The sequence below is a fragment of the Leopardus geoffroyi genome, chromosome B3 (assembly GCF_018350155.1).
Source record: "Leopardus geoffroyi isolate Oge1 chromosome B3, O.geoffroyi_Oge1_pat1.0, whole genome shotgun sequence".
Taxonomy (NCBI): domain Eukaryota; kingdom Metazoa; phylum Chordata; class Mammalia; order Carnivora; family Felidae; genus Leopardus; species Leopardus geoffroyi.
Window position 1 is genome coordinate 127,019,970 of NC_059337.1, and position 16,435 is coordinate 127,036,404.

The following is a 16,435-nucleotide window of genomic DNA, read 5'->3' on the forward strand; positions in this document are numbered from 1 at the left end:
TGTCTTTTGCCCATTTCTTCATTGGATTATTTGTTTTTTGGATGTGGAATTTGATAAGTTCTTTGTAGGTCTTGGATACTAACCCTTTATCTGATATGTCATTTGCAAATATCTTCTTCCATTCTGTTGGTTGCCTTTTAGTTTTGCTGATTGTTTCCTTCGCTGTGCAGAAGGTTTTTACTTTGATGAGGTCCCAGTAGTTCATTTTTGCATTTGTTTCCCTTGCCCCCTGGGACATGTTGAGTAAAACGTTGTTGCAGCCAAGATCAAATCATAAGACAGTATGGTACTGTCACAAGAACAGACACATCAATGGAACAGAATAGAGAACCCAGAAATGGACCCACAAACTAATCTTTGGCCAACTAATCTTTGACAAAGCAGGAAAGAATATCCAGTGGAATAAAGACAGTCTCTTCAGCAACTGGTGCTGGGAAAACTGGACAGCAACATGCGGAAGAATGAACCTGGACCACTTTCTTACACCATACACAAAAATAAAGTCAAATGGATGAAAGACCTAAATGTAAGACAGGAAGCCATCAAAATCCTTGAGGAGAAAACGGGCAAAAACCTCTTTGATTGAGACCTTCTTTCCTAATGTAAACTTTTAATGTCATGAATTTCATTTTTTTTTAAATTGATTTCTTTTGAGAGATGGGGGAGGGGCAGATAGAGAAAGAGACTCCCAAAGATGTGGGGCTCGAACTCATGAACGGATACTTAACCAACTGAGCCACCCAGGTGCCCCTGCCATGAATTTCATTTAAGCATTTTTTTTTCACTACATCACACACATTTTGATGTCATTTTACTTTTATTCTGTTCAAAATGTTTCCCAATTTTCCTGAGAGGTTTTTGTATTGAGATGTTTATAAGTGTTTTATTTAGTTTACTTTTTAGGCAGTTGGAGATTCTTCTGTTGTCTTACTGACTGACATTAATTTCTTGTTTAATGATGTTATGGTTAAAGAACATACTTTGCATGATTTATTTCTGTCAGAGCTTATTTTATGAACCACATTATAGTCTCCTGTGGTCATGACTCATGCACAATTGAAATGTGTGTGTATCTGCGGTTGTTGGTTCGAGTGTCCAGTAAATAGTTAGGTTGAGTTGGTAGATAGTGTTGCTTAGATGTTCTATACTCTTGCTAATTTTGTTTTTCTGTTCTATCAATTACTGAGAAAGAAGTGTTCAGGGATCTTTAAATGTAGATTTGTCTTTTTCAAATTCCATAAGTTTTTGCTTCAATTATTTTGAAACCATACAGTTACATTCATACACATTTCATATTTTAATGATCATACACGTTTCATATTATTTCTTGGTGAATTTATCTTTTTATCCTAAGGTAACCCCCCAATTTTACACTGGGTAATGTTTTTCTTTTAAAGTCTATTTTGTCTGATGTAAATAGAGCCATACCAGCTATTAAAAAAGTGTGTTTATTTATTTTATTTATTTTTATTCTTTTTCATGAAATTATGTAATTATATATATATATATATATATATATATATAATTACATAATTTCATGAAATTGAATTGAATGTGTAGATATCTTTGGGTAGTATTGACATTTTTAACAATATTTATTCTTCTAACCTATGAGCACGGAATGTTTTTCCATTTCTTTATATCTTCTTCAATTTCCTTCATAAGCTTTCTATAGTTTTCAGCATACATATCTTTTACATCTTTGGTTAGATTTATTCCTAGGTATTTTATGCTTCTTGGTGCAATGGTGAATGGGATCAGTTTCTTTACTTGTCTTTCTGTTGCTTCATTATTAGTGTATAAGAATGCAACTGATTTCTGTACATTGATTTTGTATCCTGCGACTTTGCTGAATTCATGTATCAGTTCTAGCAGACTTTTGGTGGAGTCTGTCGGGTTCTCCATGTATATTATCATGTCGTCTGCAAAGAGTGAAAACTTGACTTCATCTTTGCCAATTTTGATGCCTTTGATTTCCTTTTGTTGTCTGATTGCTGATGCTAGCACTTCCAACACTGTGTTAAACAACAGCTATGAGAGTGGACAATCCCAGTCATGTTCCTGATCTCAGGGGGAAAGCTGTCAGTTTTTCTCCATTGAGGATGATATTAGCTGTGGGCTTTTCATAAATGGCTTTTATGATCTTTAAGTATGTTCCTTCTATCCTGACTTTCCTGAGGGTTTTTGTTAAGAAAGGAGGCTGAATTTTGTCAAATGCTTTTTGTGCATCGATTGGCAGGATCTTTTTTTATTAATGTTATGTATCACATTGATTGGTTTGCAAATATTAACCAGCCCTACAGCCCAGGAATCAGTCCCACTTGATCATGGTGAATAATTCTTTTATATGCTGTTGAATTCGATTTGCTAGTATGTTATTGAGATTTTTTGCATCCATATTCATCAGGGATATTGGCCTGTAGTTCTCTTTTCTTTCTGGGTCTTTGTCTGGTTTGGGAATCAAAGTAGTGCTATCTTCATAGAATGATTCTGGAAGTTTCCCTTCCCTTTCTATTTTTTGGAACAGCTTGAGAAGGATAGATATTTTCTCTGCTTTAAATGTTTGGTAGAATTCCCCAGGGAAGCCATCTGGTCCTGGACTCTTATTTGTTGGGAGATTTTTGATAACTGATTCAATTTCTTCACTGGTTATGGGTCTGTTCAAATTTTCTATTCCTTCCTGTTTGAGTTTTGGAAGTGTGTGGGTGCTTAGGAATTTTTCCATTTCTTCCAGGTTGTCCAGTTTGTTGGCATATAGTTTTTCATGGTATTCCCTGATAATTGCTTGTATTTCTGAGGGATTGGTTGTAATAATTCCATTTTCATTCATGATTTTATCTATTTGGGTTATCTCCCTTTTCTTTTTGAGAAGCCTGGCTAGAGGTTTATCAGTTTTGTTTATTTTTTCAAAAAAAAAAACCTCTTGGTTGCATAGATTTTCTCTACATTTTTTAGATTATATATTGTTTATTTCTGCTCTTATCTTTTTTTTTTAATTCTTTTTTTTTTTCAACGTTTATTTATTTTTGGGACAGAGAGAGACAGAGCATGAACAGGGGAGGGGCAGAGAGAGAGGGAGACACAGAATCGGAAACAGGCTCCAGGCTCTGAGCCATCAGCCCAGAGCCTGACGCGGGGCTCGAACTCACGGACCGCGAGATCGTGACCTGGCTGAAGTCGGACGCTTAACCGACTGCGCCACCCAGGCGCCCTGCTCTTATCTTTAATATTTCTCTTATTCTGCTGGGTTTGAGGTGTCTTTGCTGTTGTGCTTCTAGTTCCTTTAGGTGTGCTGTTAGATTTTGTATTTGGGGTTTTTCTTGTTTCTTGAGATGGGCCTGGATTGCAATGTATTTTCCTCTCAGGACTGCCTTTGCTGCATTCCAAAGTGTTTGGATTGTTGTATTTTCATTTTCATTTGTTTCCATATATCTTTTGATTTCTTCTATAATTGCCTGGCTGACCCATTCATGTTTTAGTAGGGTGTTCTTTACCCTCCATGCTTTTGGAGGTTTTCCAGACTTTTTCCTGTGGTTGATTTCAAGCTTCATAGCATTGTGTTCTGAAAGTGTACATGGTATGATCTCAATTTTTTTATACTTATTAAGGGCTGTTTTGTGACCCAGTATGTGATCTATCTTAGAGAATGTCCTATGTGCACTTGAGAAGAAAGTATATTCTATTGCTTTGGGATGCAGAGTTCTAAATATATCTGTCAAGTCCGTCTGATCCTACGTATCATTCAGGGCCCTTGTTTCTTTATTTATTCTCTGTCTAGGTGAACTATCCATTACTGTAAGTGGGGTATTAAAGTCCCCTACAGTTACCACATCTTATTAATAAGGTTGCTGATGTTCATGATTAATTGTTTTATATATTTGGGGGCTCCCATATTTGGCACATAGACATTTATAATTGTTAGCTCTTCCTGATGGATAGACCCTGTAATTATTATATTATGCCCTTCTTCATCTCTTGTTACAGCCTTTAATTGAAAGTCTAGTTTGTCTGATGTAAGTATGGCTACTCCAGCTTTCTTTTGACTTCCAGTAGCATGATAGATCTCCAGCCCCTTGCTTTCAATTTGAAAGTGTCCTCAGGTCTAAAATGAGTCTCTTGTAGACAGCAAATAGATGGGTCTTTTTTTTTTTTTTAATCCATTCTGATACCCTGTGTCTTTTGGTTGGAGCATTTAGTCCATTTACGTTCAGTGTTATTATAGAAAGATATGGGTTTAGAATCATTGTGATGTCTGTAGGTTTCATGCTTGTAGTGATGTCTCTGGTATGTTGTGGTCCTTGCCACATTTCACTCACAGAGTCCCCCTTAGGGTCTCTTGTAGGGCTGGTTTAGTGGTGATGAATTCCTTCAGTTTTTGTTTGTTTGGGGAGACCTTTATCTCTCCTTCTATTCTGAATGACAGACTTGCTGGATAAAGGATTCTTGGCTGCATATTTTTTCTGTTCATCACATTGAAGATTCCCTGCCATTCCTCTCTGGCCTGCCAAGTTTCAGTAGATAAATGCTACTACCCTTATGTGTCTACCTTTGTAAGTCATGGCCTGTTTATCCCTAGCTGCTTTCAGAATTTTCTCTTTATCCTTGTATTTTGCCAGTTTCACTATGATATGTCATGCAGAAGATCGATTCAAGTTACGTTTGAAGGGAGTTCTCTGTGCCTCTTGGGTTTCAATGCCTGTTTCCTTCCCCATATCGGGGAAGTTCCCAGCTATGATTGTTCAAGTACACCTTCAGCCCCTTTCTCTCCCTCCTCTTCTGGAATTCCTATGATACGGACATTGTTCCATTTGATTGCATCACTTAGTTTTCTAATTCTCTCCTCATACTCCTAGATTTTTTTATCTCTCTCTTTCTCAGCTTCCTCTTTTTCTATAATTTTATCTTCTAATTCACCTATTCTCTCCTCTGTCTCTTAAATCCATGCTATGGCCGCCTTCATTTTATTTTGACCCTCATTTGTAGCATTTTTTTAGTTCCTCATGACTATTTTTTAGTCCCTTGATCTCTGTAGCAATAGATTCTCTGCTGTCCTTATGCTTTTTTCAAGCCCAGCGATTAATTTTATGACTATTATTCTAAATTCTTATTCTGTTATATTGCTTAAGTCGGTTTTAATCAATTCGTTGATTAAAGGAGGGGCCCTGCAGCACCTGAAGGGAGGCGGGCCCATTGGAGGGATGGATCCACAGAAGCACAGCATTGGGTGTTTGTGCGGTGCAAGCAAGTTCGGTGATAGGAACTGGTTCCCTTTGGACTTTCGGCTGGGGGATGGGCGAGGGAGATGGTGCAGGCCAGCACCTTTGTTCCCCGCCAAGCTGAGCCCTGTCTTCCGGTGCTCAACAACTCTCCCTCCTGGTGAGATCTCGCCCTCCTGCTCTCTGAGCAGAGCTGCTGACTTTTAACATTCCGGATGTTAAGTCTCGCTGGCTGTCAGAACTCAAGTCCGGCCCCTCCGCTTTTGCAAGCCAGACTCGGGGGCTCTGCCTTGCCCGGCACGCTGCCCCTCCACCGCCCCGCCTCCCTCCCACCAGTCCATATAGCACACACCACCTCTCCACCCTTCCTACCCTCTTCCCTGGGCCTCTTGTCTACGCTTGCCTCTGGAGAGTCCATTATGCTAGTCTTCTGGCAGTTTTCTGGGTTATTTAGGCCAATGTGGGTGGAATCTAAGTGATTAGTTGGATGAGGTAAGCCCAGCATCCTCCTACACCACAGTCTTCCAAGCCTAGCCTCTATGTTTATTTACTTTTGAGAGAGAGAGAAACGGTACAAGCAGGGGAGGGAGGCAGGGGTGGGGACACAGAATCTGAAGCAAGCTCCAGGCTCTGAGCTGCCAGCACGGAGCCTCATGCGGGGCTCGAACTCAAGAACTGCTAGATCATGACCTGAGCTGAAGTTGGATGCTCAACTGACTGAGTCATCCATGCACTCCTAATCTTCATTGTCTTCTTTTCTCTCCTCTATTCTTTACCTCTTTTTTCCTTTTATCCTGCATTATTTTTGGTTATTTGAATATATTTTCAGTAATGCATTTTATTTCTATTAACTTTTTGGGTTGATCTGTTTGCATTATCTTTAGGAAGTTACTCCAGAGATTGCGGAGTACATATTTGAATATTCATGTTTGAATTTAACCTTATTTAGAGTTAAGATTTGATCACTTCAAATAAAATGTTTATGATATAGTTGAATATTATATCTGCAATACATTGAAAAGCCATCAAAATGTATTTTTTTCAACAGTTATGCATATTCCAAAGATTTTAAGAGGTGAAACATAACGTTTCATGTTTAGCTAGGTATTTACCATTGTATTCCTATTCCTTTATTCCTGAAGTTCCATATTTTCCTCTGATATCATTTCTTTTTAGCCTAAAGAACCACCTTTAGTATTTCTTCTGAAGTATATTTGCCAGTGCTGATTTCCTTTAGTTTTCCTTCACCTGAGAATGGCTTTACTTTGTCATCACCCCTGGCAAGTATTTTCATTGGATATGCAATTTTGAGTTGACTGTTTTGTTTTGCTTTTTAAAACACTTCAGAGAGGTCCACTGTCTACTAGCCTGTGTGGTCTTTTATAAAAAATCTGCAGTCACTAAAATTTTTGTTCCCCTGTATATAAAGTACTTTCTCTACCTATACAAGGATTTTTCTTTATCTATGATTTTGAGTATATTGATTATGGTATGAATGGATGAGAGCTTTATGAGCTCTTTCACCCTGTTCATTTATGTTTTGACCATGTTTGCAAGGTCATTATTTCCTCTAATTTTTTCCTGCATTAGTTGTTTTCTTTCTCTTTCTGAGACTCCATTGACAGGAATAATACACCATCTGATGTAGTTTCACATATCTTGAAGGCTGTGTGTTCATTTTATTTTAAATCATATTTTTTCTTTCCTCTGTCTTCTCTATTCTGTTGGTACCATTCTTGTAGGGTTTTGTTGTTGTTGTAACTGTTTTACTCCAAATATGGTAATTCTTCTTTCTAATATTTCCAATGTTTTTTTTTTAATAGTTTCTATTTCTCTGCCAAGAAATTCTCTCTTTTATTTCAAGAACATCTATCTCTTCTTCATGTAGCATGGTTATTTTACCTATGATAGAGTCTTTGACTAGTAACTGCTATATCTGCATCATCTCAGGATTGGCTTCACATCTATTCATTATCTTTTTGCTTGAGAATTTGTCACAGTTTTCTTTTTCTTTGTATGTGTAACAATTTTGGATTGTGCCCTAGATATATTTAATTTTGCATTTGAATCTCTAAATATTTTCATAATCCTTTGCTGAGTGTTGATTTCATTTTTATTTCAGAAGCTTATCAACCCAGTTGGGTTTAGGGTGTTTTATCTTTTGTAGGTGGTCATTTCAAGGTCAGTTACATGTTCAAAGCCTTTGTTCTGTTACCTTTGGCCTTTCCCCTACATCTGCAGCTCAGGCATAATAAGCCCAGGGCTTAGGTTGCTTCACACACAAGATCAGGGAACCCTTTTCCAGGTCTGTTTGTCTCCAGTATGCTTTCCTCCATCTCTAGCTCCAGGGTTAACTTTTTCCAATCCTCTGCCTCTGAAGGCAGAAGTGTTTTTTATTTATTTGGATGGTTTTGTTTGTTTGTTTGTTTGTTTTCCTCAGAGTTTTATCCCACCACTGCCTCATAGTTTTTTGTGATTGTCATTTGGACAATGCAGTGTAACAAGACAAGAAACAAAATAATGGAGATCCCTACACTTTTTGGATCACATGTTTTTTTGTTTTTGCAGTTTCTCTGTACAGAAAGATATGCGTTCTGTTGTGGTTTCTGGGTTTTACCACAGCTTTCTGCCTCTGCCCCACGACTAAGGAGTCCAGGGTGGGCCTAAAAGAAAAAGCAGAAATAATCAATTGAATTAAATTAGAAGTAAAATAAAATGGAATGGAATTTAAAGGAAACAGAAAAAAGGAAAAGGATAGTCCCCTAATCCTCCTTGCTTACAGAGATTCCTTTTCCTGGTTCTCTAGCCAGAAATAAATGGATATCATTGCTGTCCCAGCTGGCTGCGGAATACTACAGAAGAGAGGCTTTTAGGTAAAGTCCTGGCTTGTTTAGGACCATCAAGTTTGGCATCTATCTCCATTCTGCCTACTATTATTAATTCTTCAGAATCCAAGACAGTTGCTTTTTATATTTTGCTCAGAGATTTTAGACCAGGGAGAGAGAGAGAGGCTGTAGTGGGTCTATACCAGCGTGGCTGGCACCAAAAGTCTTATCTGGACAATTTTGATATAAATCCTTTATTGATGTGTGGCATCAATAAACACATTGATCTTTGTGTGGTTCGTATATTTCCTATCATTGGACATTCATATTGTACAATTTTTGTCATAAAAAATGCTGCTCTTAGTATTGTTATGTACAAAATGCGATAGGCAGTCTCCATATTTGTTCACCTTTTTGAATACTTAAGAGAAATCTTGAAAGTGAAGCTACTAAAGCAGGGTTACAATCATTTTTTTTTCCAATTTTGATGCTTGCTGCTGTGTTTTCCTCTATAGTAACATTTCTAGCACTAGTATGAAGAGTTCCTCTTTCACCTACTCTCAAAAAACATTGGACATGGTCACTTTTAAAAATAATTTCTAGTCTGATAAGTAGAAAAGAATATTGTTTTAAATGTGTGCCTCCTGGAACTCCCAGGCTATATTTTAAAACTAAAGTTAATAGATTTTGACCCTTTTTAGGATTTTCTTATCCTATCGATGTCATTCTATTTGATTTATAAAAATTCATTATGTGGTATCATCTTAACATTTTATCATTTTTTATTTATCTGTGATTGCTTTTAATTTTATTTACAAACATTTTTGTCAAATAAAAATTATGAAATATAGTTGATGATATTTTACTGTTACTACCTGTGATGTCTCACTTAGAATATTTTTTACATCCTCATGTTTATATAAAATTCACATATAGATTCTTCTGGTATTTATAGTGCCTAAATTGATTTTGGTGTGAGGTAAAGATATAATTTTTATTTCTGTTTTACTTAAATGTTTTGGAAAACTTTATTCCCTAATAGCTATTTGTTAGGATAGTCACTGAATAGTCAAAGCAAATATACAAATACTTACCAGGTAGCAGCTGTTTTGACTTGAAAGTATACTAGCTTAAAGTTAAGAATTTGTTGTAAACAGTCTTATGCTGAGTTCTATGCCTCATGTGTTGTAACACTTTGGAATATTGAAAATACCACTCAAGCTCTTATTAGTACCTTACAGGGTTCTTAAGGGTCCTGTAATATATGTTATTTCTTTGGTTACAGGACTTTGGGAAACACTGAACTAGAATAGTGTCCTTTAAATTTGGAACCAGTAATTCTCTAAGAAGATAAATTAAAAGGCAGAGGATATTTTGTTTTAGAAGAGGAATAGATATAAATGACTAATGACCAGGGTATTATAATACTTGAAGACCACGCCCCTTTGAGAACATTCTTTTCAAGCCTCACTTTTTTTTTTTTTAATTGCAAACCATAAATGAAAAAGACCAGCAACAATTTTAGGAGTTTTAATGGAAGACAAAGTTCAAACAACTGAACCGTGGTCACAGTTTTCTAACTTAGAAAACTCAGTGAAAAATACTGAACTTGCTTTCTCCTTAAGTATTAACCAATTGTGCTAAAGCATTCTTTCACCTGACTCCTGACTTGTTAGAACAACAGGCACGTGACACAGTGTGTCCAAATTTCACTTAGAGACAGCGTCAGACAATAGGCAAGGAATCTCTTCTGAACTTGGAGGGGCAAAACAGCCCTCGTATCCAACAGGATAAGCTTCACGATTGCCTTTTGTTTTCTATTGCAATTTTGGTTTCCCATTCTCGTCCGTGGCAGCAGCCTCAGGTGCTTGGTTAGGCTTTGGCAGGTGAGGGTAATAAGGCAAAAGGGAGGAGGATGAAGTGAATTGAGCCACAGGTGGAAAATAACATTGAGTCCTGGCAGACATAGTGCAATGGGGGATGTAGCTGCTGACCGCTGAAAAGTTACTGTTTGGATGATCTCATTCCATTATTGTAATGGGACAAATTATTAGATGGATGGTTTTCTTTTTATTGCTGGTCTGGTTTCACATCATGCTGGGGGTTTTAATATTGTATTCGCAATGCAGTAGATTCAGAGCAGGAAGAAAATGAGGAAATAACTAGCTCTGAGGATAACTGACCTAATCTTGGTTTGAATTCATATATATCTTTACCTGGAATTCCAGTGAGCAACTTGCCAAAGAATGACTTATATATGGGAAGGAGAACAATTGAAGAAATGCTGCAGTGTAGCCTGCGGTTTAAATTAAATCTGGACAGAGTCAAGATTGACGGAGGCAATTGAAGTTGCACAAAGTGCCTATGTGCAGTGGGTCAGGGGAGCTGGGAATTAGAGAATTCTCAAGTGGTCTGTGAAAGATAAGTACAGGAAGCCCAAATCAGAAAAATAAAGTTTTTGCCCTTGCTTGGCAGGGAAATACTAGAAATCTGGCTTTAGGGTAGCCAGGTTTAGCAAATAAAATTACAAAACACCTTGTATTTGAATGCAGATAGACAGTGATGTTTCAGTGTAAGTAAGTCCTAAATATTTAATGGGATATACTTACATCAAGAAGTTACTTGTTGTGGGTGATGGTGAGTAAGGATGGTGCTCTTTGTGATGTGCACTGGGTGGTATATGTAAGTGATGAATCACTAAATTCTACTCCTGAAACTAATATTACACTATATGCTAACTAACTACAATTTAAATAAAAATTTGAAACAAAAAATGAAACTGCTTGTTGTTTGTCTGAAATTCAAACTTAACCATGAGTCGTTTGTTATATTTGGCAACTCTGCTCCCAACCAAACCCTGCCTTTCTATTAATTCATGATTACAGGGATTAGTAATCTGAGATGGCCTGGAAGGAATTGAATCTATTGAGATTTTCACACTTCCCTAGTGAAGGGTAAGCCTGGTGATGCTGGCTAGAGTCAGCTAAATCAAATATTCAGTATAGTTATAGAAGTTAATACAGACTTCCCTTAGGAAACAGATTTGTCTGAATCCTCTGACTATGGAGTAAGTTTTTTACCAATATATCAAAGAAACCTGAAATAACTATCTCTGTTTTGTAAATAATTTCTTAAAAATGATGGTGGAAAATGCCACATTGACATGTTCTCTTTTCAATATATTCAGTAACATAAGATAACAGAGAGGCCATATCTACAAAAACATACATACATTGTTGGAAGAATTACATAGTTGAAATTATTTTAAATGGTCTCATTTTGTCCTATAGTTTAGAACCATTTGAGGTCTCAGAGAAATAATATGTCTAGATCAGAATAATCTTGACTTCACACAGCCGTTATGAACTTTTCTTCAATTATTGCTTATCTTTTATCATTTAGTGTGCAGAAAGACGTGCATAGTCATGTGTGAAATAATTTTGTGCATCTTGACAATGAAGCATCATCATCATCATTCATCATTGTCATATTCATTGATAGGTTAATGATTTCTGACAAGTACATGTAAGTTAGAATAGAATGCAGATTGATTGCATTTTAACCCAGTTTGGGCTCTTGGGTGAAAATTTCTTGAACAATAATTGATCTTGAAAAAATAAAATTATCATTGCTTTGGTGATAAGCTAGAGAGAGTGACACGATATGACACTACAGCTGTAGACAACGCTCCTTCCCCCTAAACCATCACTGCATTATGGAGTCGAGATGTCATTGGTCCAGATGTGTGTGTTCTATTCTCCTGTCTCTGAATGACCATTGTCCCTAGAGAGTGGAGAAAGAGTTTATACCATTCCCAGGATGAGACACAGGCTACATCTGCCACCCACTCTGACTTTCCTGATTGAAGGGACATGAATTCTCCCAGGTGGCTCAGTCTCTACTTATTGACAATGATATCACTTATCAGCTTTGGCTGTAATAAGCTGCCTTATTGACTTCTGCCTTGTCACTTCTCCAGCTAGCTCCTTGTCACAAGCACCACTGCTTTGCATCAGTCTGCCTTTGCTTTATTGGTTTATTGATAGTTCCATCCGTCTTCTTCAAGGAGGTTGACAGGCTGGCATTTGACTCTTCTGTCTTCCTGTGATTTTACAGCCAGCAGGATGGCCGCCTGAAGTGCCTGGAGTTTTGCTCCAATGGCCAGTGTGCCAACCACTCCTCCCCACTACACAAAAGGCTGCTACAAATTCTTTATTGCAAAATATGGAATTATTGATAAATCTTTGCAAGTGTTGAGGTGCAAGAGCAAACTAATATTTGACCTGGTGACAATGACGAAACAGCTTCAGACTGTTTTTCCAGGTGCTCTCTATGAGAGCTCTCTAATTGTTGCACTAACGGAGCCATGGTTTGCCCCAGGTATCCAAGCAGAGCCAAATAGCTGCAGGGGTGTGAACTGATTCCCTTCTGCTTGTACAACATCAAAACCATGTTAGAGGAGCTCTGACAAGATTCTTTGGTACTGATGGAAAGGAAAAACTAATTCCTAATACTAAACTCATTGATTTTCAAAGACAGAATAATAAAACTCGATTTTTTGTTTTAATTTAAGGTCAGTGTTTATGCCTCTGGCATGTGGGGAAATTATTTGACTTGTAAACTGAGTATGTTTGATCTGGAACTATTCACAGAATGAGACAGCATGGTGTAATGAGAGCTTTCATGGGAAAACAAAACAGGGATTATACAATGGAAACACTTTTGGGGGTCTACACTGCTAGATATCATTATATATGCATTTTTATCCCATCCTTACTAGATTTTATGTACGAAAATCATGTAGGCTATATCTACAGAAAATAAATTAAGGAGTTATATCAGGTACAACCACAAGTCTAGCATAAAAGTGTTTCTTTTACTTTAATGGGTCTCTAGGAATTTGCAGTACCCTATGGATGAACTTCACACTGAAGTTTTGAAACATGCTTTTTTTTTTCTTTTGAAGAACTATAAATGTCTCTTAGGAGGAAAAGGAAGAAAATGAAGAAAAATGAAAACAAGAGCTTTCACTTATTATGTGATGATGATTATGACATTATTTAATTCACATCAAAACCCTTATTAAAATTGATATAAGGTAAATATTAATTTCCCATGACTAGATGAAAGAAATTGAAGCATCAAAGTTAATGGAATTGCCAGAGATGAATGACATAGCTAGAAAATAAGCTTATCTAGTATTTAACCCCACCCTCTCTCTCTCCAAAGCCCAGCCTTATAACTGCTGTGGGGCTTTATCTGCCAAACTATAAGTTTTGAAACTGTAAAATCTGGATATCTTAGGCAGACTGTGTTATGCTTGGGAAGAACAATGAACATGGACTTTAAGTTGATGTTTGAGAATGATAAGGAAACAAGGACAATAAAAAATAATTATGAGGAACTGGTAAGATATCAATAGATAAATCTTCGGTGCTTAATCTAAAAGTAGGCAACATTAATTACTTTCAAGACATTGCTTCACATTTTCACACAACCAGCGAGGGGATCACCACACCCACCCTGACATCTTTAGGAGTCCCTCCATTATAGGTTTATTCCACACTGCAAATCTTTAGGGAAGATGAAATTTAATATTCTACAGTCAATCTTATCTGCTTATGAAACAAACATAATTACTTGACATTCTGTTTTGCATTTTCTTCTAAAATAGCAGAATAGAATATTCTTTTTTTTTTATTTCATTTTTTAAATTTACATCCAAATTAGCATATAGACAACAATGATTTCAGGAGTAGATTCCTTAATGCCCCTTAATAATTTAGCCCATCTCCCCTCCCACAACCCCTCCAGTAACCCTCTGTTTGTTCCCCATATTTAAGAGTCTCTTATGTTTTGTCCCCCTCCCTGTTTTTAGATTATTTTTGCCTCCCTTCCCTTGTGTTCATCTGTTCTCTCTCTTAAGGTCCTCATGAGTGAAGTCATATGATATTTGTCTTTCTCTGACTAATTTTGCTTAGCATAATATCCTCCAGTTTGATCCACGTAGTTGCAAATGGCAAGATTTCATTCTTTTTAATTCAGAGTAATACTCCATTGTATATATATACCACATCTTCTTTATTCATTCATCCATCGATGGACATTTGGGTTCTTTCCATACTTTGGCTATTGTTGGTAGTGCTGCTATAAACATTGGGGTGCATGTATCCCTTTGAAACAGCATACCTGTATCCCTTGGACAAATACCCAGTAGTGCAATTGCTGGGTTGTAGCGTGGTTCTATTTTTAACTTTTTGAGGAACCTCCACACTGTTTTCCAGAGTGGCTTCACAAGTTTGCATTCCCACCAGCAGTGCAAAAGAGATCCTCTTTCTCCACATCTTTGCCAACATCTGTTGTTGCCTGAGTTGTTAATATTAGCCATTCTGACAGATGTGAGGTGGTATCTCATTGTGGTTTTGATTTGTATTTCCCTGATGATGAGTGATGTTGAACATTTTTTTCATGTGTCGGTTGGCAATCTGGATGTCTTCTTTGGAGAAGTGTCTATTCATGTCTTTGGCCCATTTTTTCACTGGATTATTTGTTTCTTGGGTTTTGAGTTTGATAAGTTCTTTATAGATTTTGGATATCCTTTATCTGATACGTCATTTGCAAATATCTTCTCCCATTCTGTAGGTTGCCTTTTAGTTTTGCTGATTGTTTCCTTCGCTGTGCAGAAGCTTTTTATTTTGATGAGGTCCCAGTAGTTCATGTTTGCTTTTGTTTCCCTCGCCCCCTTGGACGTGTTGAGTAAGAAGTTGCTGTGGCCAAGATTAAAGAGATTTTTGCCTCCTTTCTCATGGAGGATTTTGATGGCTTCCTGTGTTACATTGAGGTCTTTCATCCATTTTGTTTCTTTTTGTGTATGGTGCAAGAAAGTGGGCCAGGTTAATTTTCTGCAAGTCGCTGTCCAGTTTTCCCAGCACCACTTGCTGAAAAGACTCTTTATTCCATTGGATATTCTTTCCTGCTTTGTCAAAGATTAGTTGGCCATATATTTTTGGGTCCATTTATGGGTTCGCTATTCTGTTCCATTGATCTGAGAGTCTGTTTTTGTGTCAGTACCATACTGTCTTGATGATTACAGCTTTGCAGTATAGCTTGAAGTCCAGGATTGTGATGCCTCCTGCTTTGGTTTTCTTTTTCCAGATTGCTTTGGCTATTTGGGTTTTTTTCTGGTTCCATACAAATTTTAGGATTATTTGTTCTAGCTCTGTGAAGAATGCTGGTGTTACTTTGATAGGGATTGCATTGACTATGTAGATTGCTTTGGGTAGTATCACATTTTCCAATATTTGTTCTTCCTATCCAGGAGCATGGGATCTTTTTCCATTTTTTGGTGTCTTCTTCAATTTCTTTCATAAGCTTTCTATACTTTTCAGTGTATAGATTTTTCACCTCTTTGGTTAGATTTATCCCTAGGTATTTTTGTGGTTTTTGCAGAATAGTAAATTCTTAATGACTTAATGACAGAACATAATAGCTAAGTGTCCACAGCAACATAAACTCCACGTTCTATATCCAGCCAGCCTCTTAAAGTCAAGAATAGCATACTGATAACAGAAAGTAAACACAATTACATGATAGTACACTAGTGTTTCCACAAAACATTGGTAAACTGTAACAAACCTTTGCTCCACAAAGCTAGTAATAGTTCACTGAAAAACAACTGGGAAGCCATGTGCTGGGGGGAAGTGATGCGTGCAGCTACTTACAAAATAGTTACTTCAGCCTTGACAACCTTGTGGACCTCCAGTATCTACAAGTAACCTCATTTCTCTCATCTACTCTCATAGTATGAAGGGAGCATTAAATTAGAATGTGGCATTCTGTCCTAATTTCCTTGGTCTGCCATGACAAATTTCCATGAACTGCATGACTTGAAACAACAGAAATGTTTTCCCTCAAAGTTCTGGAGGTAGAAATCCAAAATCAAGAGGTCAGCCGGTCCCTAATCCCTCTGTAACTCAGAGTAGAATCAATCCTTCTATCCCTCTTGCTCCCATCTGATGATGACTATACATCCCTGGCATTTCTTGGCTTGCAGCTGCCTCACTACAATCCCTGCCTCTGTCATCATATGCCTGTCAACATTGCCTCCCCTCTCTGTGCCTGTCCTCATGTCCAAATTGACCCTTTCCATGAGGACATCAGTCTTATTGGATTAGTATCCATTAGTAATGACCTTGCTTTAACTTGATTGCCTCTGTAAAGACCCCATTTCCACATTCTGTGGCACAGGGGTTTAAGTATTCAACATATCTTTTTGGGGGACAAAATTCAACGCATAATACATACCATAAAGGACAGAACAAATCCACTGCATGCCACCGTAAGAGACCACTAATGTTCCCCTTTGGTTGGAGGAAGCAGTGGAGGAGGATGGGG

General features: G+C 37.3%; 1 long non-coding RNA gene across 1 annotated transcript; it reads right to left on the reverse strand.

Annotated features, from left to right (window-relative positions):
- Positions 1-158: 158 nt before the first annotated feature.
- Positions 159-14,994, reverse strand: LOC123584169. Its single transcript, XR_006705209.1, has 3 exons — positions 14,791-14,994; positions 10,525-10,531; positions 159-229 (listed from the first exon to the last, which is right to left on the reverse strand). It is a non-coding gene; the product is annotated as an uncharacterized LOC123584169 (long non-coding RNA).
- Positions 14,995-16,435: the final 1,441 nt, after the last annotated feature.